We start from the raw sequence: 27,471 nt of genomic DNA on the forward strand, positions 1-27,471 counted from the left end.
GTTTGTCTTTCCCAAATTCCCTTCTCTACAGGATCCCTGGGAGTTCTTTCCCTTTCCTATTTCCTCCCACTATACCCAGGTTCCCTGGATCCTCTCTCTTCTCTGCCGAAGGTTACCAGGTCCTCCAAATTCATCTTGTCTCTGTCATCCAGAACAATCAGAACAATGCAGCTCTTTCCTCCTAAATCCTTTACCTTTCTCAGTAAAACTTTTTTTTTTTCTGTTTCGAGAGCTAAGCTCATAAAAACCACGGGTAGAAAAGTGAAGAACATTCTGACCCAAGTGTACCCACCTATCCCACCCTCAGTACCAACACCATCATCACGACCAACACAACAATGTGATGTGACAGTAGAAGCCAGTTCAGTGGGCCAGGTCTGTTAACTTATTCATTTACACAACAAACATTTTTTAAATAAATAAATTTATTTATTTATTTATGGCTGCATTGGGTCTTCGTTGCTGTGCACAGGGGCTTCTCACTGCGGTGGCTTCTCTTGTTGCAGAGCATGGGATCTAGGCATGTGGACTTCAGTAGTTGTGGCACACAGTCTCAGTAGTTGTGGCACATGGGCTTTGTTGCTCCGCGGCATGTGGGATCTTCCCAGACCAGGGCTCGAACATGTATCCCCTGCATTGACAGGCGGATTCTTAACCGCTGTGCCACCAGGGAAGTCCCACAACAATTTTGAGAGCCCTACTGTGTTTCAGACACTGTGCTGGTCACACATACAAGAGTGAACAGCATATGTCTACATACATCTCACATTCTAGTGCAGGGAACCAGAAAATTTAAAAGCATACACATTTGGGACTTCCCTGGAGGTCCAGTGGTTAAGACACCAGGCTTCCACTGCAGGAGGCTCGGATTCGATCCCTGGTCAGGGAAGTAAAGATCCCACATGCTGTGTGGTGGGACCAAAATAAATAAAGCAACCATATTAGTAGAAGAACGCATGGATAGACTGAAGGGACAGGAAAGAAGCGGAGCATTGTGATAGGAAACACGAGAAACTTTCTTCATCGAGGTAGTTAAGAAGAGTCTCAGGAGGATGGGGCATTTGGGCTGAGATCAGAAGGGTGAAAAGGAGTATTCCTTCTCTTGCCAAACTCTTGCCGACATCCTATTACCTTCTTGCTCTCAATGGATAAATCCCAAGGAATGTTCAAAAATAGACATCAACCTGAAAGACTTTAGGCTGGAGAAGAACATGGCGTGTTCTAGGGAGAGCGGATTGGAAGGAGCGTGAGGGAGGTAGGCCAGAGTGAGGCTGGAGAGGCAGGCGGAGCCTCTGTGGGCTAGGTGTGCCTTCCAGGCTTCATGGGGAATTAGAACCACTGCAAGTGCTACAGAAATAAGGGAGTTATTATAGGAGTTAGACTTTCCATGCATGTAGGAGGTGCGGGGAAGTAGGTGTCTGGAACGGGGGAGTTGAAGGACCAGAGAAACAGTCTCTGAAGCACAGTCAATGTGGGGATGGCGGAGCCTGTGGGGAGCCCACAGTCATACGTACTTCAGCCCCCCCAAATGAGGTGGGTGCTCAGTGGTCTCTGGAAGCTGCTGTCTCGAGAGGGTAGTCAAATGTGTATAACTGCAACCACTGCAGAGTCACAGCCAAGTGCCTGGGTTGTGGGCAGCAGCTGAGAAGATGAGCTGGCTGCAGAGGAGAGCATGGGCAGGCGGGCGCCGCTGGCCTTCTCTGCGCCCGCTCATCGCCCTATGTGACCACGACATCCTCCTGAGAGTAATATCCCTGCTTTCCTTCCACCCCTGATTTCCTCTCTTGGCCAACTCTAAACCAGAACCACAGAACAAAGGGGATTCTGGGAAACACAGACCCCGACACCCCAGATGAGGGTTTGGATTTTATTCTCATGGAAAGGAAAGCCCACTCACCTTTACAACTCCAGAGCCTACCATGAAAAACATCGGTTCTTCTCTGCCGTTTACCTCTGCTTCTTCACTACCATATTCCTTCTATATTTCCTTATTACTAACACAGTTCCTAAGCCCCAAATCCTTCAAGTTTCCCTTTTTCTGGTAGAAAACTGGTATACCACACATTCTCCTCTTGAGCATTTAAGTCCCTCTCTGGAGTTAACAGATGCAAATCCATGTCCCACCCCTTCAGAGGCTCAGAGGCTGGGGTGGGGGGAGGTTGGAGAGGGAATATATTTTGTAGGCTTGAGTCAGGACACCCATGTACTACTCAGTAGATGGTAATCAGGGGAAAGTTACCTGTCTGAGCCATAATTCATCCACGTATAAAGGGGCATAGCCATCCCTACCTCACAGAATCTAGGGGGTTAAAATAGAAATGCATTATAAGTAGACAGCATATATGCAAACTGTCTTATTCCCAGCAAGTGCCCAGTGTAAGGAAGTTCACCTTTTCTTTTTCTCTGCTGTGCTTTCTGGAGTAACACTAACACCATGTTGGGGTTATTCACTGCCCCATTCGCACCACTTGTTCCTGCTTCTTTTTATTGCCCACCACCAAAACTGCAGCTGTTTTATGAGCTTCTAAGCAGGGTGAACCGACTCTTTCAGGTGTCAGGCATCCCCAGTACTGCAACCCTGTAGTCACCTTCCTCAACTTTAAACAGGCATCTTCATAATGGCACCTAACTCCTTCTAAGGACTGAATGAGATACTGTATGGAAAGGGCTTAGAACATAGCCTGGCCCATGGGAAGGACTCAAAGAATGGTAAATATTGTTATTATCACAGCCATTATTACCATGTGCATCCTTCCCTCAAAGGTCCCTGTGTTGTGGGTAGGAGGACCCAGCACAGTGCTGAACTCTACAGTGCCTCTCCCCTCACGTAATAAGTCAGGTCATGAGAAAAAAGCCAAATACCTTAGTCACTTTCTTTAGGAGAGCGCTGTGCCCACGAGGGTATTCTTGAGAAGTCATAAAATGGACTTTGTTTTGTCTCCCTCTGATTTGAAACTCTGGTTGCCTAGGGCAGATGGGCAATTTCAAGCTCCATTAATGACTTTTCCCAGGAGCCCACTACGTCCTTATGTAAAAAGCTAAGAAATGTTAGCTGAAGAGACAGACACATCATCATCCCTTTCTAGGATTCTCCAACATGTTTATAATTATTTTCCCAAATGTATATGTCGTGTTTCCTTTTTTATTTATTAATTTTTATTGGAGTATGGTTGCTTTTATGTCATGTTTCAAAAATAACAATAATAATGCCCAATATTTAGGGAGCATTTACTATGTGTCTGACGCTATATTGAGTGCATTAGTTTCATTAGGTATTTTATCTTCATGCCGACCAATGAGGTAGAAGCTGTTATATCAGATTTATAGAGGATGAGACAGATGTGTATGGATGCATTGTTCTAACACTAGGTACTTGGTGGTGTGAATAATCCAGAACCCTTCCTGATATATACATACTACTTACAAATGGAAACGATGGGAGAAGTATAATAACTTAAAAAGCAAGACACATGCACATAGCTTACTTAGTATTCAAGCAAAGAAAATGACCAAGTGCCAGAAACAAGAAAGAATTGAAAGCCACTGTGATAACTGTAAAATCTCACACTGTGGCAAACCTGGTAGGTGGGGAATAGTATTAGACCTAGAAAAATGCCCACATGTTTATGGGCTTGGGTTTCAGTCTCATATAGGCATGGGAGTGTCAATTTAAAAGAATGCACAATGTGAGAGTTGCTTTTATTTGGGGCAAAATGAGGACTATAGCCCAGGAAACAGCATTTCAGATAGCTCTGAGGAACTGCTCCAAAGCAGTGGGGGGGAAGGTCAGTATGTATGTGATTTTGGTGAAGGGGGAGTACCTGCAGTCAAGCACATACATTTGGCAGAAGGTTTCTGTTAGTCTCATGAGGGTTTCTCCTAGTCACGAGGAGCAGACGTCACCATGAAGGTGCTTTTTCTAGATACGAGGAGATGCAAGAATTGGGCTCATAAAACCAGCTCCTGAAAATATCTAACTCTCTGAAGACCTGTTCTGCCAGTTTTTCTCAGAGCACAGAGGGTCTCGTTTCTGCTGTCCACCCTGAAGTCCCTCCAGGGGGTGTCGAAAGGCAGCAGCTGCAGCAGCACATGATTTAATCCTTACAGAGGCAGATGGCAAGAGCCAATTTGTAGTTGACAGGAGATAAGGCCTGGAGTCTGTGATAGGTGGAAAATTGGAACTGTGGCTGCATAAAGCTGGAACCATCACAAATTAATTCTTAGTGAAAATAGAAAGACTTGAACCACCAACCCTGAGAATTTACAAAGAAGCATCTCTCTACCCAGAGCTCTATAAAGGTAAAAAAAAAAGAAGAAGTCTTTGGTGAAAAATAACCCTAAACTTTCATTACAGATGGGTTTGGAAACTGAACTATGTGACACAAAATAGTTCAAAAATCTCAAAACAACAGATTAATATAAAAAGTGATTCCTGGTTTGTGGTAAACCTGGAGCCCTTGACAGGGGCCAAAACAAGGGCTCAGAAACACAGATTCACTCCCAAAACACAGGAGCTTCCCACCAGACAGAAAATTAGCCTTCAGTGAAGATGAATTAACAATAAAAATGTACAAAATACACGGGGAAGTGACTCACCACAAGGGAGTTTTAATAATCACAGTCATCAGGGAGACCAACTCCCAAGAATTTAAGGCAAAAGAACAGTGCAAAACAACTGCAAAATAAGAATTTTTAAAAGCAAATAGAAGTAAATAGAAGAATAGTAACCACAAGAAAACAATAAGATATTATTAGAAAAGGCCAGATTGCTTTGAAAGAGACATTAAAGATAAAGAGGAAGACATTAAAAATTGGGTTCCCAATATTCAGAATCCAATGAATAAATTAAATATCAGATTAGACACAGCTGAAGAGATGATTAGTTAACTGGAAGAACAATCCAAAGAATGCATCTCAGGGAATCCAGAGACAAAACATATGAGGGAAGCATAAGGAGACCTATGGCGTAGAATGAGAAAATTCTATCATTTAAGTAGAATATAGAGAGAATGAGGGAGAAGCAATGTTTAAAAATATAATTATGAACTTTCCAGAGTGGATAAGATATAAATTCTTGGAACGTAAGTTCTGAGAAAGAAGGGGTAGATAACTTTCTCAAGGCCACATAACCAATAGACAGTGGAGTCAGGTTCATACTGACTCAATCTGCATGAGCTCTTCATTTTAACTAGCACCCCCAGGCTGCAAACAAGTCTTTGGTATTCTCCTTGAGGGCTCAAATCATGACTAACTCATGGGACCCTTGTGGTTGTAACAAACCTCAAACTGTATCTGGTCCAAAACAATGGTAATTATGAAGGTGTCAACCCAGCATTTCCTAAAATGGGTTTCAGAAAACATTTGTCCCATAGTGAAGGGTAGGGGTGAGGAGGGTTCTCTGGTCAAATGTTTGGAAAACACCATACATGCAATATCTCTTTGTGGAGGCATAGCAAATATCAGTGTATTAAACTTTCTGGTGAGTCTGATATAAAGACTTCTGTTTGATTCCAGAGCAAATTTCTCCCCAAATACCAACAACTATTGACCTTCAGAAGTCTCTCTCTTTTTTTTTTTTTGTTACAATTCTGTATAATATTGGAAACAAATAATTATTCAACTTTGTTTGAATACTTCCATTGTTATGGAATTCACTATCAACCAAGGCAGTCCTCTCTACTTTTAGACAGCTTTTATGGACAGAAAATTATTTTTTATATTGAAAGGAAATGTTTCATCTTCTACCCGTTGGCATTAACTATGCCCCATAAGATTATAAAGAAAATGTCCTGACCTTGTTAACGTCTGCTGCAGTAACAAATGACTTCTAGATTTCAGGGGTTTACAACAACAAAGATTGTTTTCTTGCTCATGTACTTATCAGCTCCGGGTGAGCTGAGTCTCTGCTCTTTGATCTTACTTATTTCAGGGCTAAAGGAGCATTCTCCATCTTGGTTAGGGCCAAGGAGAAATTGTGATGGAGGTTCCTAAAGCTTAGCTGTGGCAGTCACCACTTTCAAGTTTAACTGGTCAAAGCAAGTCATATGACCCAGCCAGTTCTCAAAGATGAGCAGATATGATCCTGACGTGGAGAGGGTAGCCAATATTTTGGAACTATAATACAATCAACTATCTAGTCAAATCTGTCATTCAGAAAATGTGAAGATAGCTACTGACTAGGTTCTGATACCAATTCCAATGTTCGGGGTTGGGGGGATCCCCACCCCAACAAGCAATTCTCCTGATACGAGTGGGTGTTCTGTAATTCAACTCAATTCTGACACTATCTACCAGGAGATAGCATCAGATTCCACAGGTTAAGTGTTTATTTAGTTCCACAAGGCTGACACCCCCTTGCCCAACTTCAGACCCCAGTCGCAAATCCCGGTTGTTACCTGTGCCTCTGACACACTGGCTATAAATCAGAGTTTCCCATCTAGACCCACTCTTTGTGTTCAATTAATTTGTTAAAGCAACTCACAAAACTCAGAGAAACATTCTACTTACTAGATTAAGGGTTTATTATAAAAGGATGTAACTCAAGAACAGCCAGATGGAAAAGATGCACACACAGGGCAAGGTTAACAGGAAAGGTCATGGAACTTCCATGCCTTCTCCAGGTGTGACATTCTCCCCAAATCTCCCTGTGTTTACCAACCCTGAAGCTCTCTGAACCCAGTCCTTTTGGGTGTTTATGGAGGCTTCATTACACAGACATGATTGATTAAATCATTGGCTGTTGGTGATTGGTTCAGCCTCCATCCCTTCTCCCGTCCCGAAGGTTGGGTGGGGGTGGGCATGAGGGGGGAACTGAAAGTTCCAAACCTCTAATCAAGAGGTTGGCTCCCCTAGCAACCAGCCCCCCCATCCAGCTTACCTAAGGGCTTTCCACAAGTCATCTCATTCACATAACAAAAGATACCTTTATCATTCTAACCACAGGAAATTCCAAAGATTTTAGTAGCTGTGTGCCAGGAAAGGGGATGATGACCAAAAACATATTTCTTATTAGAAATCAAATATCACAGCTACCATGTGCTCCTGGCGTTCCCCAGCTTCTCCGATTTCCAGTTCCTTTTCTGTTCTTTTATGACATGGTTTTGAGTATCTTGGGATCTCCCTTCCCTGAATATATTCCAGGTAATATTAATATTAATAATAATGATGACTGGTGAATATAAACCTGTGGCTGTGCTCCACTCTTTACTGGCATCATCTCTTTTAACCCTCACAACAGCCCTGGGGACAGGTGTTATTATACTCATTTACAAATTGTACAGATGGGGAAACCGAGGCTCGGAGAGCTTGATTCACTTAACCAATTTAGAGCTGGTATATGGCAGAGACTGTCTGACTCTAAAGCTCAGCCCTTAATCTCTACTGTACACACTGCATCCCTGTGTCGTTCTGTTCCCTAAATATGTATGAGAAGCTGAGGAAGAGATGACACCTTTCTAGTCTCAAGAACATATGCCATGGGGCACAAATGTCCAAAAGTGAGATAGAAATTCTATGATTCAACATTTGAAGCAAGAATAAGAATATGTTGGCACATCTTTCAGAAGCACGGTGTCCTCCAAGCACCTGGAGGTCCATTTGCACATTTAATGTACATTAAAAACCATCTGTGCGTACTTGGTGCAATGATCAACAGAGTAATTTATGGACATGATCTGGATCACAGATGGAAAAAGTATTTTACTTTCCCTGTGAACTCCGATTTTTTATAAATGACCACCTTGAGGGTTGTGTTGAGAAGGATCCTGAGGGGTTCTTAAGAAAGTGTGGCATAATCAATAAGCAACGTCTGCTAAAAGAAAATAAGAAGGAAGCGGTGCTAGGCTTAGCAAGCATTTGTCATCCTTATACTAGAAAATACCACCCATTTGATTCAGGGAATAAAGCCTCTCAGAAAAATACTGAACTAATATTTAATTTCATAAAAAGGAAGGAGAAAACTAACAGCACCTGCCATTGAGCAAATACTTTATTTCACTTACTCCATACAACACAAGACAGATGGGTATTATGTTCCCATTTTATAGTCAAGAAGATGAAGTCTTGGAGACGCCGATTAACTCCTCCCAAGACCCACAGCTAGTCAATGGTAGAAACGGGATCCAGCTTTAGGTCTGATGGATTCTTGATGCTAGACCACAGCATGCCACCTCTAACATGCTCTGAGCCACATAAATTGTCCTGCTAGCTGAACTACCTCTTTTGCCATGATATGGCCCAATTCCAGGACGTCCAACACTTTTCTATTCCTGCCTTTCCTCCTTCTCACTGGCTGAAGGCTCATTCCTCTCGGAACACAAATGGCTACAAGGCAGGACACTTTGTGTTGGACCAGATCGTGCCTCCTAAAGGTGGCAGGTTTGCATCACGACTTTACATAAACGCTCTGAGCACCGAGAGCAGGAGGCAGGCAGGAGTGTGGCTCTGCCATGAGACAAATATAGAGCTGCTGTCCTTAAACCTCGAACAAGAGACTAACCCTCAGGGGAGACGCCATGCAATAAATAATTTTTGCCATGACACATTCCTTCCCTTTGCATAAATTTAACACCCCGCTCTCTGTACAATATGTGATCTTCCTGCTAACTCCCCATAGACAGAAATAGCTCTGGTAAGATGTGATAAAATACAAGTGGCAGAAGGGAAGGGAGACACGACACATAGGAGAACTTGACTTCAGTGCCGGCTTTTCTATGATGGATATTATTTTTTGCATTCTTCACAATGAACAATGTACAGAGGACACCCACAGTGGGGCGGATCACCAGTCCATGGGACCCCAAAGCATGAAATGCGTGTATTTTGGGACTCTGAGATGCTGGTTCCCTGTTTCTTCTGCCAAGTAATATCTGGCTGCCAGTCTCTGCCTTCCTTCTTTTCCCCACAGCAATGGCCATGGACCACTTCCCTCACCGTAAACATGCAGTCCAGGCACCAGCCTCAAGAGCCAATCCTGCCTCCGGTGGAAGAGTTCTATGCAGGTCTAGCAAAACTCGTATATTCAGCTAGTATACCTCTGGATTTTGGGCTCAGTTTAGATTGCTGTGCAACTTTGAAGGGACGATGCAAATACGTATGTATGGGGTCCTTCTTTCTGGAGATCAGACCGCTAACACAAAAAAGTCTGCCTTAGATGTTTCAAACCTACCTAAACAAAATTTCCCATAATTTATATCCTCCAAAGAGGGACTTTGGCACCTGGAAAATCTTTCACTGTTGAGTAGTACCCTGTGTTCCCTGTGATCCAGATAGCCTGCATAATCTTGGTAGTCCCATCTCTAGGGAGGAAGCACACTGTTTGAGAAGAATCCCTTGTTCCTGCACACAGAGGCACCCTGATTAGGTGAGAGCACCTGTTCTATATGCCGTAATTACCAACATCCTGGTAATAGCACCTTTCCTCTTACACTGCCCTTCTCCTTTCCCATGTCATTCTGGTTGGGAATGTCAATCAAAGTAACCCATCCTTCTCCAACTCCAAGCTTCAGTGTGACCATGTGATCTATTTATTCCATCCCCTGGAAGCCAGATGAGGAGAGCTCCGAGGGATGGGCACATGACTAAAGTAAGAGTAACCAAATCACAGGTATGAATTGGCCAGAAGTTTTTCAGTTTCAAGTGACAAACTTGCCAACCCAAACTTGGGTAGACAGAAAATAGAATATATGGGCCTATGCAGTAACCTGAAAACGAAGAGTAGATGCACTTCAGAAACAGTTAAATCGAGGGTTGCAAATCATGTCATCAGATAAGTTCTCTTTCCATTGACTCTTTGCTTTCCTTCACCCCCATGTCCAGGTCTCTGCATTTCTCTGCACTGGATTCACCATCAGGCACTCTCTCTTGATGTATGGCAAAAGTGCCACTAGCAGTTCCAGGCTTAGGTTCTATAATGTCAGCTATCTAGAGGAAGTAGGGCATTTCTTTCCCAATTGATGCAGTCCCAGGACTGACTCTCATTTGCCCAGCTGGTGTCTAATGGGTCTATTCCTAAGCCCGATCAAATGTTTAAGCTTTTTTTAGGTGGAGTTCTATCATATGCAACTGGAAGAGAAGGACCAATACCAAGGCTCCTTTCTGATGAGCTGTGGACTTAGACCTTGGTATATCAAGAACCCAGAGGAAGGAGATAAGGTTACCAGAAAACACATCAAGACATAAACAGCGGAATTCGGAGAGATAATAAACAAGACAGAATTCAACCCTACCTCACTTTTCTCATCTCTCTGGACAAAGGCACCAGCTGCCTAATATGTGAGAATTTCTGTCAAATGTTGCACCTGCCTGGTGTGGTGCATGCGTCTCTATGGCGACCAAAGGGCGTTAAAACATTTTGTAGAAGTTTACTCCTGATGAGCTTGGTAGCATATTGCCTCCTAACACAATGCTGGTTGGCATCAAAAGTCAAAAGAATCTCCTGGCTACTGCTGTTATTACCTCAGTTATCCACGAAAAGCCGTAAATATTGAGCGGTAACAGTAATAACTGAGCCCTGCTGCTTTCCTGTGACCTGGGTCCCCATATGCTCATCACATCAATTCCAATTCATGCTCATCACTCAAATCACTGTCTGGGTCTAGGTCTTACGTGCCAGTTATAGTTTTGGCTGCAGGCCTGGTATATCAGTCCCTCTAGGACTTTGTTTCCCTAGAAATGGAAGCTGTGTCCTTGAACCCCTAGCCCGTACTGAGGGGCTGCTGTGTGCTGGCATTGCTGCAGGGTGATCATAGGCTGCTACACAGGTGTGAGTCGAGCCCCAGACTCCGTTACTAAGCTGCCTGCTTGGCGTCTCCACTGATGGCGCCTCTCTAGCTCAACGTGCCCAGAAGTGATTGCACTAAGTCTCTTCTCCTCAATCTGCTCTTCTGCTAATGCTCTCAGCTTCAGTAGATGGTATCACCGTCTTTCCATCTGCCCAACTCAGAAATGCAGAGATCATCCCTGACTCTTTGCTTTCATTTACCCCCATGTACAGTCAGTCACCCCATCCTATTGATCCTATTCCCAGTAATTTGTCAGGACCATCTCCTGTCTCCATCCCCACATCTAGCACCTTGGCCCAAGTCACCAGCATCTTTCACCCCGACTGTGGGCCTATCTGTTTCCATTCTTGCCCTCTAGTCCATTTTTCACATAGCAGCCGGAATAACCATTTCAAACCACAAGTTAAGTTGTCTCAATCCCACACATAGTGTCCTCCAATTGCTCTTCTTTGTCTCAGCCCCTATCCATCCTCTAGGTCTTAGACTACATGCAACTTCCCTGGGTCAGTTTTCCCTGACCACTTTCATAGCATCCTATATGTAATCGTCATAATGTCTATCAGAATTACCATGCATCGATTATTTGTGTTACTATTTATTGAATATCTATCCTCCCAGATGAATTAATTTCTACAGAACGTGAGTGCTATATCTAGTTTTCTCCCCGTTTCCCCAGAACCTAGTTCCCCACATAGTTAATGCTCAATAAATATTTAATAAATAAATTTATGAATGAATAACATAGCACACTCAAACAGTATCTAAGGAGAGCCTAAATAGTCATCATTCTGGAAGGTTGCAAAGAGAAATCTCTGTTTTGGAGGTTGGACTAGATAATTCTTCAGACTCCTTCCAAGTAACCCTTTTTAATTCTTTCTAAGAGTCTCATCATCCTAATGCTAAACACTAGTCATCACTCAACATCACAGCCACAAACATAGAAAATACAAGAGGTAATCTCAGCATTTACTAAATTAACCTATCATAGGAGATAGGTTAATAACAACCATTAGTTGTTATATCGTGTCATTAAGTCATCTTATTTCCATTCTATTTTCAAGCCCTTTCTTCTGAATATGGGAGAGGGAATAACATTTATCACCATCTAAAAAAAAATAATTTAAACCTACCAACCCAATATATTAAGGGATTGTCTTAGGCCTTACCAAAGAATTCACCAAAGTGGTTCCTTGAAACAACAAGCTCTCTGAGGGCATATTAAATTGGATTTGGTTTACAAAAATCTGATTTGCACACAACCATTCAGGAACATATTGATTGATGAAAGCGAGGTACACCGGGACATAACTACCTTTAATCTTTTATAACAAAGGCAGCAATTAGAATTGCTTTTGCTAAGCAAGTTTTGAAACAGAGGGCTCGATCTCTTTGCTAGCACCCGCCAACCCAGAAGACTCCCTCTCTCCCCACACGCTTTTCTCCTAATTAAATGAGGTAAACCTTTTGGATTCTCTGTAGAATGCAGTCTCTGACAGGATCCCACTCCTATCTTAGAGATACTGAAAAGGCTGTGTTAGGGGCTTAATTTCATTTCCATTCCTCTTTGTTAATATAGTCCCTTCTCATTCTCACTTCTCGGGCGCATTTTTAGAGAGGGATCGATTTTCTGGTTATTAAAAAATGGTCAATTCCTATGGTATTAGATGGCCTTGTATTCCCCAACCACAGTGTCATCTTCATCCCCTGAAAAAGTTGGCCCTTTGTGTGCCTGTCTGTTTGTTTGCTTTATTTAGCTCGTGGTGCGAAGGACCTAATAAGGAATCCTGACGATAGTTTGCTCCATCTCCAGATTGAATTTCTTTATAGATCAGCCTCAGTAATTCATTTCCCAACTGGTTTTGATCAATACAGCTTGACTCAGCTTAGGGTTGGAGAAACTAACAAAAACGTACTGACTGGTACTGCTTGGGTGTCTCAGAGCACCTTCTTCATAAAGGCTCTCTTTGATGGTGACCTGTCAAACTGATCCACGGCCTCTTAGTGAAGTCAGGGCCTGAGCTCTACCCAGGCCCCAAAGCTGTCATGGCCTTGTTTTGTTTGATTCTGTGAAGCCAGAGGCCAGAGGCTTTTGCAGAAACAGCATGGTGTGAGGGAAAGATGAGGAATGGTGTATCAGGTCGCCCTCAGAACTTGCTGTTGAGCTTCAGGGAGTGGCTGGACCATTCTGAGATTCCATTTCAGCGTCTACAGAATAAGGTAGCTGGACCTATGCGTATGTGAGATCTCATTGAGCTCTGAAGTGCTAAGACTCTGAATGGAGATAGAAAGACCGGCTGTATCCCTATCCTCCAGCCCACTTTTCAAGTGCACGTTGCAATGACCCGTCATTTGGATAAAGAGATGGAAAACCATTGTTTCTAAATAATGGAAAAAATACTTGCCCTCAGCCACAGGGATTCCAAACCCAGCTCTCATATTTTCTAGCTATGTGGCCTTTGCTAAATCATGTTATCTCTTTCATGCTCTGTTTCTTTATCAGTAAAATGGAGACATGTAATAATGCCCTTTGTCCATTCGGGGGATGCTGTGGGGATCAAACGGGGTCACAGGTGCAAGAAGCACTTTGGAAAGTAAAGCAGGATGTAGAAAAGGAACTGTTAATCAGGTGGCCAGTGCGTTGCCAGAGAACGGAGGCTTGAACATCACCCTGGAGCTTCATAAATCCGGCTTCCTCCTGCTGCCTCCTCTCCCAGCTGCCCCACTGCAGTTGTAGTTCACACTGGGACAGAAATCATGGCTTGTTTACAAGTTATTCACGTGCAGAGACTCATTAGTGTGGGCAATGACACCATCCTTGGGGAGTGCCGCAGAGATTCAGCCAAGTCAGCCCAGCCAGCCTGCTCACCCTACCAGGGCAAGAGTCCTAACACCCACTGGTCCACCAGCCATTCAGCCATCAGTGGTCTCCCTAACAAACTGGGAACACAAGGCTCATGGATGCTCCAGATATGGGATCAACAGTGAGGACGGGCTGACCCCATACATTTTTAGATCAATGATGGCATTCGTAAACTATTCAGTGATGTTCTAACACAAGGCATGTTTATGATTTTTACCTAAGATCCTACTGATTCTTTTTTTTAAAATAGAAACCCTAGGGCCTAGAAATAGAATTAATTTTAGTTTCTATTTCTTTTAAATATCTATAATGTCCTGGATCCTTACTCTGAGCCAGGTTTTGTACTGATATTACATAAATGATTGAATTTATTCTTAACAACATCTCTGTGAGGTAGGTATTCACTTAGTAACATTTCTTGAATGAATGAATGAATACAGTTAACTAATGAACATATGTTGAGTGCTTTCTACATGAAACGTACTGTGTGGGTCATTGGAGGTTCAGAATAAGTAAAATAAACAGTGTAGTAGCTGTTATCATGGTCTAAGTATTATGGTCTTCATTTGTAAATAAACAAACACAGAAGATGAATTAACTTGCTCAATGTCACACAGCAACACAGTAAGTCTGGCTCTGGTCACAATGGAGGAACTAGTACAACTTACCTTCCTACTTCAAACAGTGATAAAAACTTAAAAAATATATAAAGCAATTGTTTTCAGGCCTTGGACATCAAGGAGCATAGGACTGTGATACTTAAGAAAAGAAAATCACACAGAATAAACCTCAAGTTTGGTCTGGCTCTCTGCTTTAAGACACTTTTCCAACTTCAGCACAGAGAGGTGAGATCTTCAAGGAGGGCAGGTTGAGACATATGTTTGGGGCTTCCCACTGCAATGTGCACAAGGCGAGACTCCACAGAGTCTAGCAGAGAGCAGCTGCTATGGGCTGAAATTGCAGAGATCATGGAAAACTGGTAGATATGGGAGTTTAAAACCAGCCAGAGGAGAGAGCTCACTGAGCACCTCAAGGATTTAGTTGAGACTTCATAAAGGCCAAGATTTAGGAGTAAGGACTAACTCCTAGAGTCAGGATCAATCCCTAGGATATAGACAAAATGAGAACAAACCAGCCCTTAACAAAGTAAAAAACTTTCCAAGCCTGGAAAGTTGAGAGGATCTACCAATAATTTAATACCTCCCCAAGCAGAATGTAATACTCTTTAAAAGAAGACAATATGATCCAGATTTCCTACAATGTATCTTTCTAAATGTTCACCATATATTCAAAAATTGTTAAATATACAAAGTAGGGAAACGACCCATAATTTATAGAAAAATAAGTCAGTAGATGATGCAGTCACTGGAATTAGCAAATAAGGACTTTAAAACAGCTATTATAAAAATATTCAAGGATATAAAAGAAAAGATGGCCATAATGATTAAAAATAGAGGAATGATTTTGATTCGAAAACTGAACATTATAATACCTAAATAAAATTTATTTAATGACAATATATTAGAGATGGCAGAAGAAAGAATCAATAAACTTGAGATAGATCAATAGAAGTGTTACAATCTGAAGAATACTGGGGGAAAACTTGAAAAAAGGAAAAGTGCCTCAGTGGCATGTGGGGTAATATCAAGTGTCTAGAATATGTGTGATTGGAGTTCCCAAAGGAGAGTCTAGAGAGAATATGGCAGAAAAAATATTTCAAGGAATAATGGCCAAAATGTCTCAAATTTGATGAAAATATCAACCTATAGACCCCAAAAGCCCAGCAAACTTAAAGCAGGAGACCCTGGAATGGAAGAGAGAATAACAGTACAGATCTTGAAGATGTTAAAATGATAATAGATTCCATAACTTAGAGGAAATGGATAAATTCCTTTACAAGCGTAATTTAATATAAGTTACATAAGATTTTTACAAATTGAAAATTTTATTCTAAAATGTATATAAAAATTCAAAGGATCTAGTAAATGAAATAATCTTAAAAAGGAAAACTTGGAAGTCTTATACTATCTGATTTCTAGATTTACTGTAAAGCTACAGCAGTCAGTACAGTGTAGTATTGGCCTAAGGATAGAAAAATAGATCAATAGTACAGAATTAGAGAATCCAGAAACAGACCTACACATTTGGACATTTGGATCAATTAATTTTTAAAAAATGTATGCCAGCAATTTAATGCAGAAAGAAAATTTTATTCAGCAAATGGGAATAAAAAAGTAATTCCAATACTTTCCTAATCAAACACAAAAATTAATTCAAGATGAATCATGGGCTTACATGTAAAAGCCGATACTATTAAATCTTCTTTTTCTTAAAGAAGAAACATATTCATAGAAAAAATGGAAGAAAAAATATATTCAAACTTTAGCATGGCTAAGATTTCTTAGAAGAGACACAAAAATAACCCCAAGAGAAAAATTGGACTTTATCAAAATTAAAGACCCCTAGTCATTAAAAACAAACAATAAAAAACAAAAACAAGCCTGTTAAGAAAAGGAAAAGGCAAACCACAAACTGAGAGAGGTTATTCACAGTGCATATATCTGACAAAAAAACTCATGTCCGTAATATAAACTAATCCCTATAAGTCAGTCATTTTTAAATATTATAAAAGCAGGCAAAAGACTTGAAAAGATACCTCACAAAAGAAGTATAAAAATGGGCAGTGAGCTTAAGAAAGAGCTCAACATCCTTTGACATCAAGTAAAAGCTAATTAAAACCACAATGAAATACCACTACATATCTACTAGAATGACTAAAATTTAAACAATAACCCCAAGTGTCGGCTAGAATGTAATGCCACCAGAACCCTCATACACGGCTGGTGGGAATGTAATGATACGAATGCTTTGGAAAACCAGTTTGGCGGTTTCTTACAAAGTTATACATCTCCCCTATGATTTAGCAAATCCATTCATAGGTATTTTACCCAAGATAAACGAAAATATGTCTAAGAAAAGACTTATCCAAAATGTTTATAAGAGCATAATTTAATAGCCGCAATCTGGAAACAAGGCATCAACAGAAGAACGCAGTACTTTATAATATATTGCATTATATTAATTATATTAATTAAACAAAATACTAATTAGCAATAAATGTTATAAAGTATCCACAGCAACATGAATGAATGTTAAGAACATTCTACTGAGTGAAAGTAATCATATATAACATACTGTAAAATTCATTTGTTCAAAGAAGGCAAAACTAATCTTTGGTGACTGAAATCAGAACCCTGGTTGTCTCTAGGGTAGTGGAGATTGCATAGGATGGGTCATGGAGAACTTTCTAGGGTGCATGGGATGGGTTACGGAGAACTTTCTAAGGTGACAGAAATGCTCCTTATTTTTATTCGTGTTTTTTGTTGTATCGGAGCATGCATTTGTCAAAACTGTTTGAACTGTGCCTTTATAAATCTGTTTATTTACCTGTATATAATTTTTATCTCAGTTAAGATAATCCAGTCTGTCTGATTCCAATCCCCACATTTTTTTTTTTGCTGTCCTATGCTGAATATCGGGCAAAAAGTTAGCCACTGGAAATTTTACAAACCTGAAATGAGTCAGCACCTTGTGAAGTAAAGAGAATGGATTCCTGTATTAGAAGAGCATAAGTGAGGAAGCTGTTTATAAACTGTAAAGGTGACAGAAATATTTATATTTATTTAAAAAAAACTATTATTATAAACTGTTAAAGCAGTATCACACCCTAGGGGCTTTGGAAAAAGTAGCCATTTGCATTATCTGTTGCTGCATGAGTGGCCTAAAGCAACAAATTTTATTCCCTCATTTTTCTGTGGGTCAGGAATTTGGAAGTGGCTTGGCTGGGGGAATCTAGCCAGCCAGCCCTCAGGCTTTTCATTTAACCTGGAGAGAATCATTTGTATAAGGTCAATAGGGATATGTGTTGCAGCGAATACCAATCAGTTTACTCCGCAGCTCACCACAATTGCCCTTCTTTGAGAATGGCCCCAATCACAGAGGTGGACCTCCAGTCACGAAGTGCAATGTCCTTGCAATTTATTATTATTTATTTATTTTTGGCTGTGTTGGCTCTTCGTTTCTGTGCGAGGGCTTTCTCTAGTTGCGGCAAGTGGGGCCCACTCTTCATCGCGGTGCGCGGGCCTCTCACTATTGCGGCCTCTCTTGTTGCGGAGCACAGGCTCCAGACGCACAGGCTCAGTAATTGTGGCTCACGGGCCTAGTTGCTCTGCGGCATGTGGGATCTTCCCAAACCAGGGCTTGAACCCGTGTCCCCTGCATTGGCAGGCAGATTCTCAACCACTGCGCCACCAGGGAAGCCCTGTCCTTGCAATTTAACCCTGACCTCTGGCCACCTCCTAGGGGTGGACAACTGATCTAAGCTGGACCAAGGTTTGAAACTTGAATGGAGAGACTGAAGCTGGGTGAAGCTGTTACCTTAATGGCAGTGTCCATATACTCCAGCTGCTGAGGCCTCAGTCGACTGCTACCCACGGAGACCGCAGCCGCTATTAGGTCGCGGAGGTGGGGATGGGGGAGGGGTTTGCTGCTGCTTCAAGGCCTGGGCCCGGCCAGTGGGCGGCCGTGTCGAGGGCTCTGGAGCTCTGCAGGACACAGCCCTCAGCCTGTCCCCGGGCCCCCCCAGCTCGCCTGCGCGTCCCAAGGATGGAGAGCCTGGGAGGACCCCGGGGAGAAGGCCACGATCTGCATGTCACTGCAACCTCTGCCACGAGGACCACTGCCAGGCTGACTGTTGTTGGAGCGGGACCCTACGGTCTCGCGATAACGGTCTCGCGATAACAGTCGAGAGCTGAGTGCCGCGGGCTAAGGGCCGCGCGCGCGCCCGCCCTGCCTCTATTTCAGTCTGAGAGAAAGAACGCAAGACTGAAATGCAAGTTTCCTCTGTACCCTGACGTCCCTTTTGCAGTATCCTGTTGCTCACACAGACCAAGCCTGGTACAAGCAGGGGGAGACTGTACTCGGGTAAGTCCTGGGGGCAGGAGGCCCGAGGGCCCTCTTGGAGGCCTGGAGGCCCGGTACCGCAGTGTTTCATCCCTACTCCACAACTCATTAGACGTGCGATTTGGAACAAATTACTTACTCTTTTTAAGCCCCAGTTGCTTAATCTAGGAAATGGAAAGGAATAATTGTACTTACCTCAAGGGGCTAAATTGGTAATTTTAGAAGGTTCTCAGAAGGAAACCAGGAATGGAGTCAGTTTTCATTAACTGTATCTTAAAACACAAATCCATTAGTACCGCCCTATGGAATGTCTAGTATTGTAACAGGGGCAGGGTGCTCAGACACCGGTCAGCGTCGTGGTGGGTGGTCCCCACGAAGGTGGTCTCCCTGGGTCGTGGTCTGCGGACCCGGCCCTCCCCCTCCCCCCCCGCCCCCCCCCCCCCCGTTTGTGCAGCCAGGGGAGCCTGAGGGCTGGCTGGGTCCTGGGCGCCCGGCTCCCTCAGTGATGGCAGCTGGGCAGGGTCTGGGGAGCTGGCCCCGAGGGCGCCACCAGTTGAGATCTGCCTCTTCAGCGGGGCCTGGGCACTGGCGGGAGCACGCAGACCTGGTGCTGGACGAGCGCTCCCAGGCAGGGTGACGGGCCGTGTGGGGACCCCCCACCCTTAGCCAGGGCCTGGACCCCGGAGGGCAAGAGCCGGTCCTTGGAACGTTAAACAAGTAAACTGAGGGGTAACGATGTCGCTTTGCTTACAGGATTTGTTAAGGGTTAAAAGCCGCCAGGAGGCATGGAGACTGAGCTTAAAGCCTCCCCTTCCCTTTCTTGTATAATTCTCAAGCCTGTGACCTTTAAGAGTATTACACCTTTAGATAAAAAGTTGCAGAACAGAGAATAACTCTGTTTTGATGGAGGTTTACAGGAACATCGTGACCTGAACTTGACCTGACCAGTTGCAAAAACAAAGGATCTGACACCAAGAAGTTTGCAACAACTAATCAGCTCTTCCCTCACCTTTCCTATAGAAGGGCTTTGCTGAAAGCCTTCAGGGAGTTTGGGGTTTTTAAGGCATGAGCCACCGGTCTCCTCGCAAGGCCCCTGCAATAAACCTTTCTCTGCTGCAGACTCCGAGGTTTTGGTATTGTTTGGCCTCACTGTGCGTTGAGCATACGGACTTGTGTTTGGTAACAGTATCGCTCCCCTGGCCAGTAGCCTGCTTAAACATTCTGCCACTGACTGCATATCAGGATCAGCTTTTTAAATTGGCACCTTCCTCTAATTTGGATCCTGGAAGCTGGGTAAGTTCTATAATGAACCCATATCCAGTGGCTCCTCCCCATTCCCGCTTTTTTTAAAAAAAATTAGTTTATTTATTTTTGGCTGCGTTGGGTCTTTGTTGCTGAGTGAGGGCTTTTCTCTGGTTGCAGGGAGCGGGGCTACTCTATTGCGGTGCGCGGGCTTCTCATTCCAGTGGCTTCTCTTGTTGCAGAGCTCGGGCTCTAGGCTCGCAGGCTTCAGTAGTTGTGGCATGTGGGCTCAGTAGTTGTGGCTTGCAGGCTCTACAGTGCAGGCTCAGTAGTTGTGGTGCACAGTCTTAGTTGCTCCGTGGCATGTGGGATCTTCCCAGACCAGGGCTCGAACCCGTGTCCCCTGCATTGGCAGGCGGATTCTTAACCACTGCGCCGCCACTAGGGAAGTCCCCCATTTATTTACCCCATGTGTTTGGTACCTTTTGCCCTCTCTTCTCTCCTTAGACTGTGAGCTCTCTCAAAGGAAACTTGTGCTTTAATCTCTGAATTTCCCAAAGCCACTGTTTGAACTTCCTACTGACTTTTACATAGCCCATGCTCACAAAATATTTGCTGGCTACATTTTACGAAGCAGAACATCCAGAAGGTGAAAGCCACTATCATAAGATAACAATCATTGTCCCCCAAATGGTGTATAGTAAGCCACCCCCAAACTCAAAGCCATACAACCACAACCACTTACTTGCTCATGGGTCTGCAGGTCAAAGGAGAATTGGTTGATCTTGGCTGTGCTGGGTTGGGTGGTGCTGCTTTGGGCTGTAAGTCAGCTGGGCTTGGCTTCTTGCTGCAAGTCTCAGCTCAGGTCTGCACCGCCTGGCTTTATTCCGGGACCCAGGCTGAGGGGCAGTGCTTACCCTGGAGGTGTTCTTCTCAGATAACAGTAGAAGCACAAGAGGGCAAATAGAATCCTGCAGTGCCTTTCAAGCCTTTCCTTGCTTATGAATGCTACTATGTAATTGGCTGAAGTAGGTCACATGACTGAGCCCAAAGTCAAGGGATGCAGAAGTATTTCCTCTGCTTCCAGCGGGAAGAACTTCAAAGTCACTCAGAAGGTGGCGTGGATAAACTGATAAAAGTTGGGTCCAGTAATTCTACTATATAGGATATTAAGTTATCAAAACTAAGAACCAAGTGTTGCTGGGAATACTGGACTTTCTGAGAATTTCTGAGTATTGTTCTTTCACTTCTACAACTGGGAAACACTTGAGAAATGAGTTTTAAAGTGGAAGTCTGCATGAGAGTGACATGACCCAATGCGTGGGTTTTAGAGATTCGACCCTACTTTCTTCTTCTGTGGACACTTCCACTGGTTTTTCCTTTGAGCTCTTTTTCCTCAGACATAAAGTAGAGATACTAAAACCTACCCAGGTTGTTGTGAAAATTAACATTAATTAACATATAATAACTTACTTGGCATTACAATGTGCTCAGTGTTTGTTTCCCTCTCTGTCCTGCTGGAATGAGGGTGGGGGGAGGTGAAGGGTGCTTTGATTTTCCAGCAAGCTTCTGAGGCCTGAACTCAGTCAGGGAAGGACTCAGCTTTCCTGACTGAAAAAGAGATGACAGAGAATCTTCACCATATTCATCCACTTGTTGCTTTAAGGTAGATGAGTGATCAACTGTTGCCTATTTTGGGTTCTAAAACACCAAGTTATTGCCATAGAAACATAATTATAATGAGTAATTAAATGAAAATGTTTTCCAAAATCTTTTATAATTGAAGTTCTAAATTTCTGCCTTTTCAGTCAGTTCATATAAGCATAACCCCAAAACTGTAGCACACATCTTACTCTCTTCCAAATCAAATCAGTGAGTTATTTGTGGTAATTTATTTTTAAAAATGAAATAAATTCTCTCTGACCTTATTCTGAATGTGCAACCCTTTCCGTTAAGAAATGGCATCTAGCCTGCTGAAACAATCTGGATTTTAACCTTGTTTTGCTTTGGCATCCCAGGAAAGGTCTGTGAGCAGGTCAGTAGCTGTTGACAAGGATCTTTCATCAACTTTAGAATATATCTGGGCTCGCTTTGCTGGAGAATTCCATAGAAGACTCCTTTACGATTTGCAAGAGACCTGTTGGCTGTCCTCTCACACTCTGCAGCCAGTCCCCCACCAAGCCAAAGTACCTCCTATGCCCAAAATACATTTCAAATCCATCTGTGCAACCTGACTATTAGTGACATGGGCTACAACTGTATCCTCTCAAATGCCACCCTGTGTCTACTCTTATCTACCATCCCAATTCATTTTCACAAAGCAACCACAGCGGTCTTTTGAAAACCTAGAATCACATCACTTCTCCCTCTGGAAGAAGTGATAAAGGCTGTCTCTTGAAAAGCTTCCTACGGCTTCTTATTGTAATTACAGTGAAAGCCCACATTTGTTAAGAGGCCGTCAAGGGTCCACTTGGGACTGTTCGATCCTGCCCTGACCTACATCTCAATTTCTTCCTTAGGTAGGTGAGCCCACCACAGTGAGCTTTCTTCCAGCTCCTTAATATTCTAACTTCCTCCTTCTCAAGATCTTTGCATAGGTTGTTCCCTCTGCCTGGAATACCCTTTCCTTTACCCTCCACATGTCCAGTTTCTTCTCATCTTTCATCTCTGCTTAAATGTCAACTCCACAAAATTGACATTCCCAGCAGATACCCTTATTTAATATTCTCTGCTACCATCCCATTTACTTCTTTCATAGTACTTACCCCAATTTGTTATTATAAATGCATTTGTGTTCTGACTTGTTTAACATCTGACTCATCCATTGGATGTAAGCCACATAATAATAGGAGTAATATCTGTGTTTTGTTCACTATAGTATAACAGGGCATTGTCCTGTGCGTAACCCTGGAAGATGCTCAATAATTGCTTCTAAAGTAGATAAATGATTGAATGAATGAATGAATGAATAAAGAAGGCTAAGTCATCAATATTTACCAAGAAACCTAAAATATCTCTGAAGCCCCATCAGATAGCCATCACTGGAACATTGCCCAGGGAAACTACACAGTGTCTTTTGGAGGAAAAAGCACCAGCTTGGGGGTAATAAATCAAGGATACTGGTCCAATTTCCCATGGGACTGTCTGCAAATTTTAGGGCCTTTCTGAACCACAGCTTGCTTGTGGTTAAAATGAAGGTTCACAACCGAACTAGGAATGCTTAACCAGGAGAGGGCCATGGTCTACTATGGACATGCATTTTATGTTATTTTATAGTAGTGAGCTTCCATCAAATTTTAAAATATTCTTGACTCCAAAAAGGTTAAGAAACACTGGATTAGATTAATTCTAAAGTCCCATATGCCTCTGACAATCTGTGTTTCTACAAAAGGAACATCAGTGTACTGGTCAATATTGGATATGGCTCCATGTAACAGAGTTCCCACATAACAGCATCTCAAACAAGATTGAGGTCTATTTTGTCTCTCTTTCCTTTAGGTCTGGAGGTGAGTGTTCCACGATCCGTAAGGATTCCGAGCTACCGGAGACTCCAGTTCTTGTCTTGTTGCTCCACCATCCCTCGGGCATGGCCCTTGTCTGAATGAATATTTGACCACACATGGGTGGATGGATATTCCAGCCAGGAGGACTGAGGTAGGGGAATGTCGCCTGTTTTTAAAGACAGAAGTGAAAATGTCATGTAGCATGGGTCCTAACTTCCTATTGGCTGCGTTTGGCTGGGAGAGAGTCTAAGAGATACAGATTTCACTCTGGGTGGTCATGTGCTCAGCTAAAAATCAGAGGTTCTACGTAAGTCTTAAGTAAAGAGATGTGTCTGATGCCTGCTATCACAAGAGGCAGACTATGCAAAGGGCAATTAGGTTTGCAGACTGCCTGGCGTAAGTACCCAGAAAATTTACATCTCATAGAATTTCAGGTTGCAGGAGACTTAAGAGTTTTATAATCAAGCCCTTTTTGTCTGCATATTTTCCACTGTGGTTTCTTCCTGAATTTAATTTATTTACACATGGAATGAATATTTACTGGGTACCTACATCTACTGCGTTATGCAGGCACTGTGTCAAACTCTACATATAGAGTCCCTGCCCTCAGGGAGTGAATAGTCTACAGTAGAGGCAGACAGCAGACCTTCCCACTGTGGCCTCAGGATCAGTTCTCACAGGAGACAGTGGGAGCAGAAAGAAGAGGCCTCCTCAACCTTCTTGGGAACCTGTGGTTCAAGAAGGGCCTTCTGTAGGAGGGCCTCACACTGAGTTTTGAAGGATGATCGACAGGTGCAGTGCCTGACATGGGGAAAGCAAAGGAGGTACTCACATCACCTCCAAGGGATGACTAGGAAGGAAGGAGGGAGGGAGGAAGGGCCAAAGGGGAGAGAGGGACAGGATGGGAAGACAGGGTTTATTGCACGGAGGAAAACAATCACTAGAAGATTTCAGATTGTTGATCTGGTAACAATTAAAAACTCATCTTAGGCTTAAAAATATACACTCGATATAGTATTTTTGTTATTAAAAATGGTGTTAGTGTTCTGTGGAATAGGCAGGCTGTATTTCTCTTTTCTTTCTGTCCATCTCCCTTCCAGATGGTGAGCACCAGAGGGCAGAGTTCCTGTCCGTTTATCTCTGTAGACACCGACTCTAGCAGAGTGTCTGACACAGTAGCAGGTCCAGCAGGTGCTTGGCAAATGAGTGAATGAGCAGATGTTAGGCTGATGAAGAGGCGCAGGCCTTCTACACAGAGGAAACAGCATCCGGAATGATGGGAAGGCTGTAGAGAGCAAAGAGCAGCAAGGGGTTCATCTCTGTTGGAGGCCAGTGTGCATAATGGGTGGAAGGAATGAGGGCAGTTGGGTGAAAAAAATCACTTTTTAAAACTGTTTCCTCAGGCTCCCCACCACTAGCTGCACACTGATAGTAGCCCAAGCCTTTCTTCTGTGGTACCTGTCACCGTCTGTAACCATACACTGGAGTAGTAGCAGGTTGTGGAGAGTCCAGGCCACTTCCTGGGCACAGATCCTGGCCTTGCCACTTCCTAGCTGTGTGACCTTGGGCAAGACATTTAAACTGTCTATGAGGCAGTTTTCTTACCTGGAAAATGGAAATAAAAATGCCTATCTCATAGGCTTGTTGGAAGGTTTAAGTGAAAAAAATACAGTTAAAGTGATTAAAGTAGTTCCTTGATCATTAGTGCTTAATAAATGTTAGTTATTGTTAATAGGTGATGATGATGATGATGGATGATAGAGAGATAGATAGATAGATTAATAGATAGACAGATAGATTGGGACAGGTATCTGTGTGATTAGTTGATTATGGTATGTCTAACCCTACTACATTATAAGTAAGGGGCAGGACCACCTCTTACCTTTATGGAGGCAGCCCAGCAAAATGTCCGGGATGAGGGAGGTGCTCAGTAAATACAGATGAAAGGATGAAAGTGACAATGCAGCTGGAGAGGTAGGTGGGAGACAGATCATCTGGGACCTTGGAAACTGTGCTAAGAAGCTTGGATTTTTCCCTCAGGGCTAGTCTAGGCTCCTGAAGGGAAATAAAATGGTCTTATTCTCAACATCACGGAGGCTGGACTGGAGGGGAGCAGGCTGGGAGGTCCCCAGTCACACCGACTGAACGAATAATCCAGGCACTAGCCGATGAGAGGCTGGATTGAGGAAGGGGCAGCACAGAGGAAAAGAAAAAAAACAGTTTTCCCTCTTGGGTCTTTATCCAGGTTACTTAACATCTCTCAACCTTAATTTCCTTATGGGGAAAGCAGAGCTCAGAACTCAATTCTGACAGGGTTTCTGTGGGAGTATATAAAATATATGAAGAGTGACACACATATTCTCGGTCTGATAGATAATCAACAAGTATTACGCCCCTTCTCTGCCCCTCCGGATCAGCAACACACTCTCCCCAGTACCACCTCCCCTCCCCGCAACCAAACACACACACACAGATGTCAGTGGCCGACATTTAGGGACATATAGCTTACTCTTCTAATCGTACGCTCTTAAAAATGGAAGGACCCGTCAAGGTCAATTAGTCCTACTCAAAGACTTTTAGGAATAGAAAAGGTCCTAGATCACAACTACTTCGTACACTTACAGACACGGAGAATCAGAAAAGTAAGGTGATTTACCCAGCACACAGCTTGCAGGCTTTAGAGCTGGTCCAATTTATACCTCACTGTTTTTTCTAGGTTCAGTATTCCAAAAGCTAGCCCAGTGTGCCATGGGATATGATCACCAACATCCAGGAATTTTTATTAACCATATTCACAAATAGCGAGCCCAAGGTAAAGCAGAGACTCTGCAGCAGTAGTACCTACGATGTGTTACACACAAATTGTGTGCTGGGCACTTGGCCACTTTCTTTATTTACATTAATTTGTTTCATTCTCATTATTATTCCCAATTTACAGATTAATAAATCAAGTTTCAGAGAAGTAAAATAATTGCTTGTATGTGACATAATTAGAGTCAAATATATTAAAACATTTACAAGCTTCATTAAGTAGTTATTACTGGAAACATTTGTTGTGTGGCAGATACTCTACTAGATCCTGGATTGGTCTGACTCCAAACCCAGCTCTGTCTTATTGCAAAGTCCTTGCTCTTCATCACTGCTCACCCACACAAAGCCTAGGTGAAAACAGCATGGATTGAATTCCCAGGCCAATTTCTCTTTATCATTCTGGTTCTTCCATATTCAGATTTTTTTCATTATTTTCAACTATATTTTATTATGATTTATTTTTATTTCCTGTCCTACAGCATGTCAAATTTCAAGTCCATTTCATCCAATAGACGCTTAATCAAGTCATAACTATGCAAAAGCAATATGCAAGAATAGAGGGTAGGAAAATGTAAAGATTAATGAAACAGGACCCTTGCCCAAAAAGAGGCGACAGTATAATTCTAGATTGTAGGAGGATTAAATAGAGGTGCTAGACTGGGAATATAAAGGGAAGAGAAGATTTTGACATTTAACAAAGGCCCGTATTGTGCTGGATGCTGTTTCTTGGGGCTTTCCATACATTATACATGTAGCCCTCATAAGAGCGATTTCTGGTGGAGAACAAAAGAGAGTCAGGGGTTCAGAATGAGTAACTAACTTACCTAAGTTTGCATGGCTAGTGCTGATGAGTAGCAGAGTGACAATCCCCTACAGTTCATCTGACCCCAAAACCTGGACCCTATTCACTACGTCACACCATCACCAGAAAGCAACCAGATGGGGACAGAAGAGGGAACCATAATTCTGACTGAGAAGTTCTTCACTTTAACCCTTAATTATTCTTAACCCTTAATTCTTAACTTTCTTAACACTTAACTATTCTTTCACTCCCATGTTTGAAACCTGGACACACAAGGTTGAAATGGGAAGGGAACTTAAAATTCAGCTGGTTCTAGGAAGACAAATAGATATTTATCTCATGGTCAGTGGAAAAGGCAACTCCAGCCAACAACTAACAAGTCTTCTAATTTATAAGGTGAGAAGTCCGGAGCCAGAGAAGTAATTGTCTTTGTGTGCAGTGGAAGATGATGACATGAATCCCAGGCATGTTGATTTGCTTCTCATCCCCACCAGTGTGAGCTGCTGGTCT

General features: G+C 42.9%; 1 long non-coding RNA gene across 1 annotated transcript in view; it reads left to right on the plus strand.

Moving 5' to 3' along the window:
• LOC115863263 (uncharacterized) overlaps positions 1-27,471 on the plus strand; it is a 444,238-nt gene that overhangs the window by 325,492 nt on the left and 91,275 nt on the right. Inside the window, exon 8 of the long non-coding RNA XR_009559441.1 lies at positions 23,344-23,499. This is a non-coding gene — a long non-coding RNA (uncharacterized lncRNA). The remainder of the gene's footprint in view (positions 1-23,343; positions 23,500-27,471) is intronic.

This window comes from Globicephala melas, chromosome 17, assembly GCF_963455315.2.
Source record: "Globicephala melas chromosome 17, mGloMel1.2, whole genome shotgun sequence".
Classification (NCBI taxonomy): Eukaryota; Metazoa; Chordata; class Mammalia; order Artiodactyla; family Delphinidae; genus Globicephala; species Globicephala melas.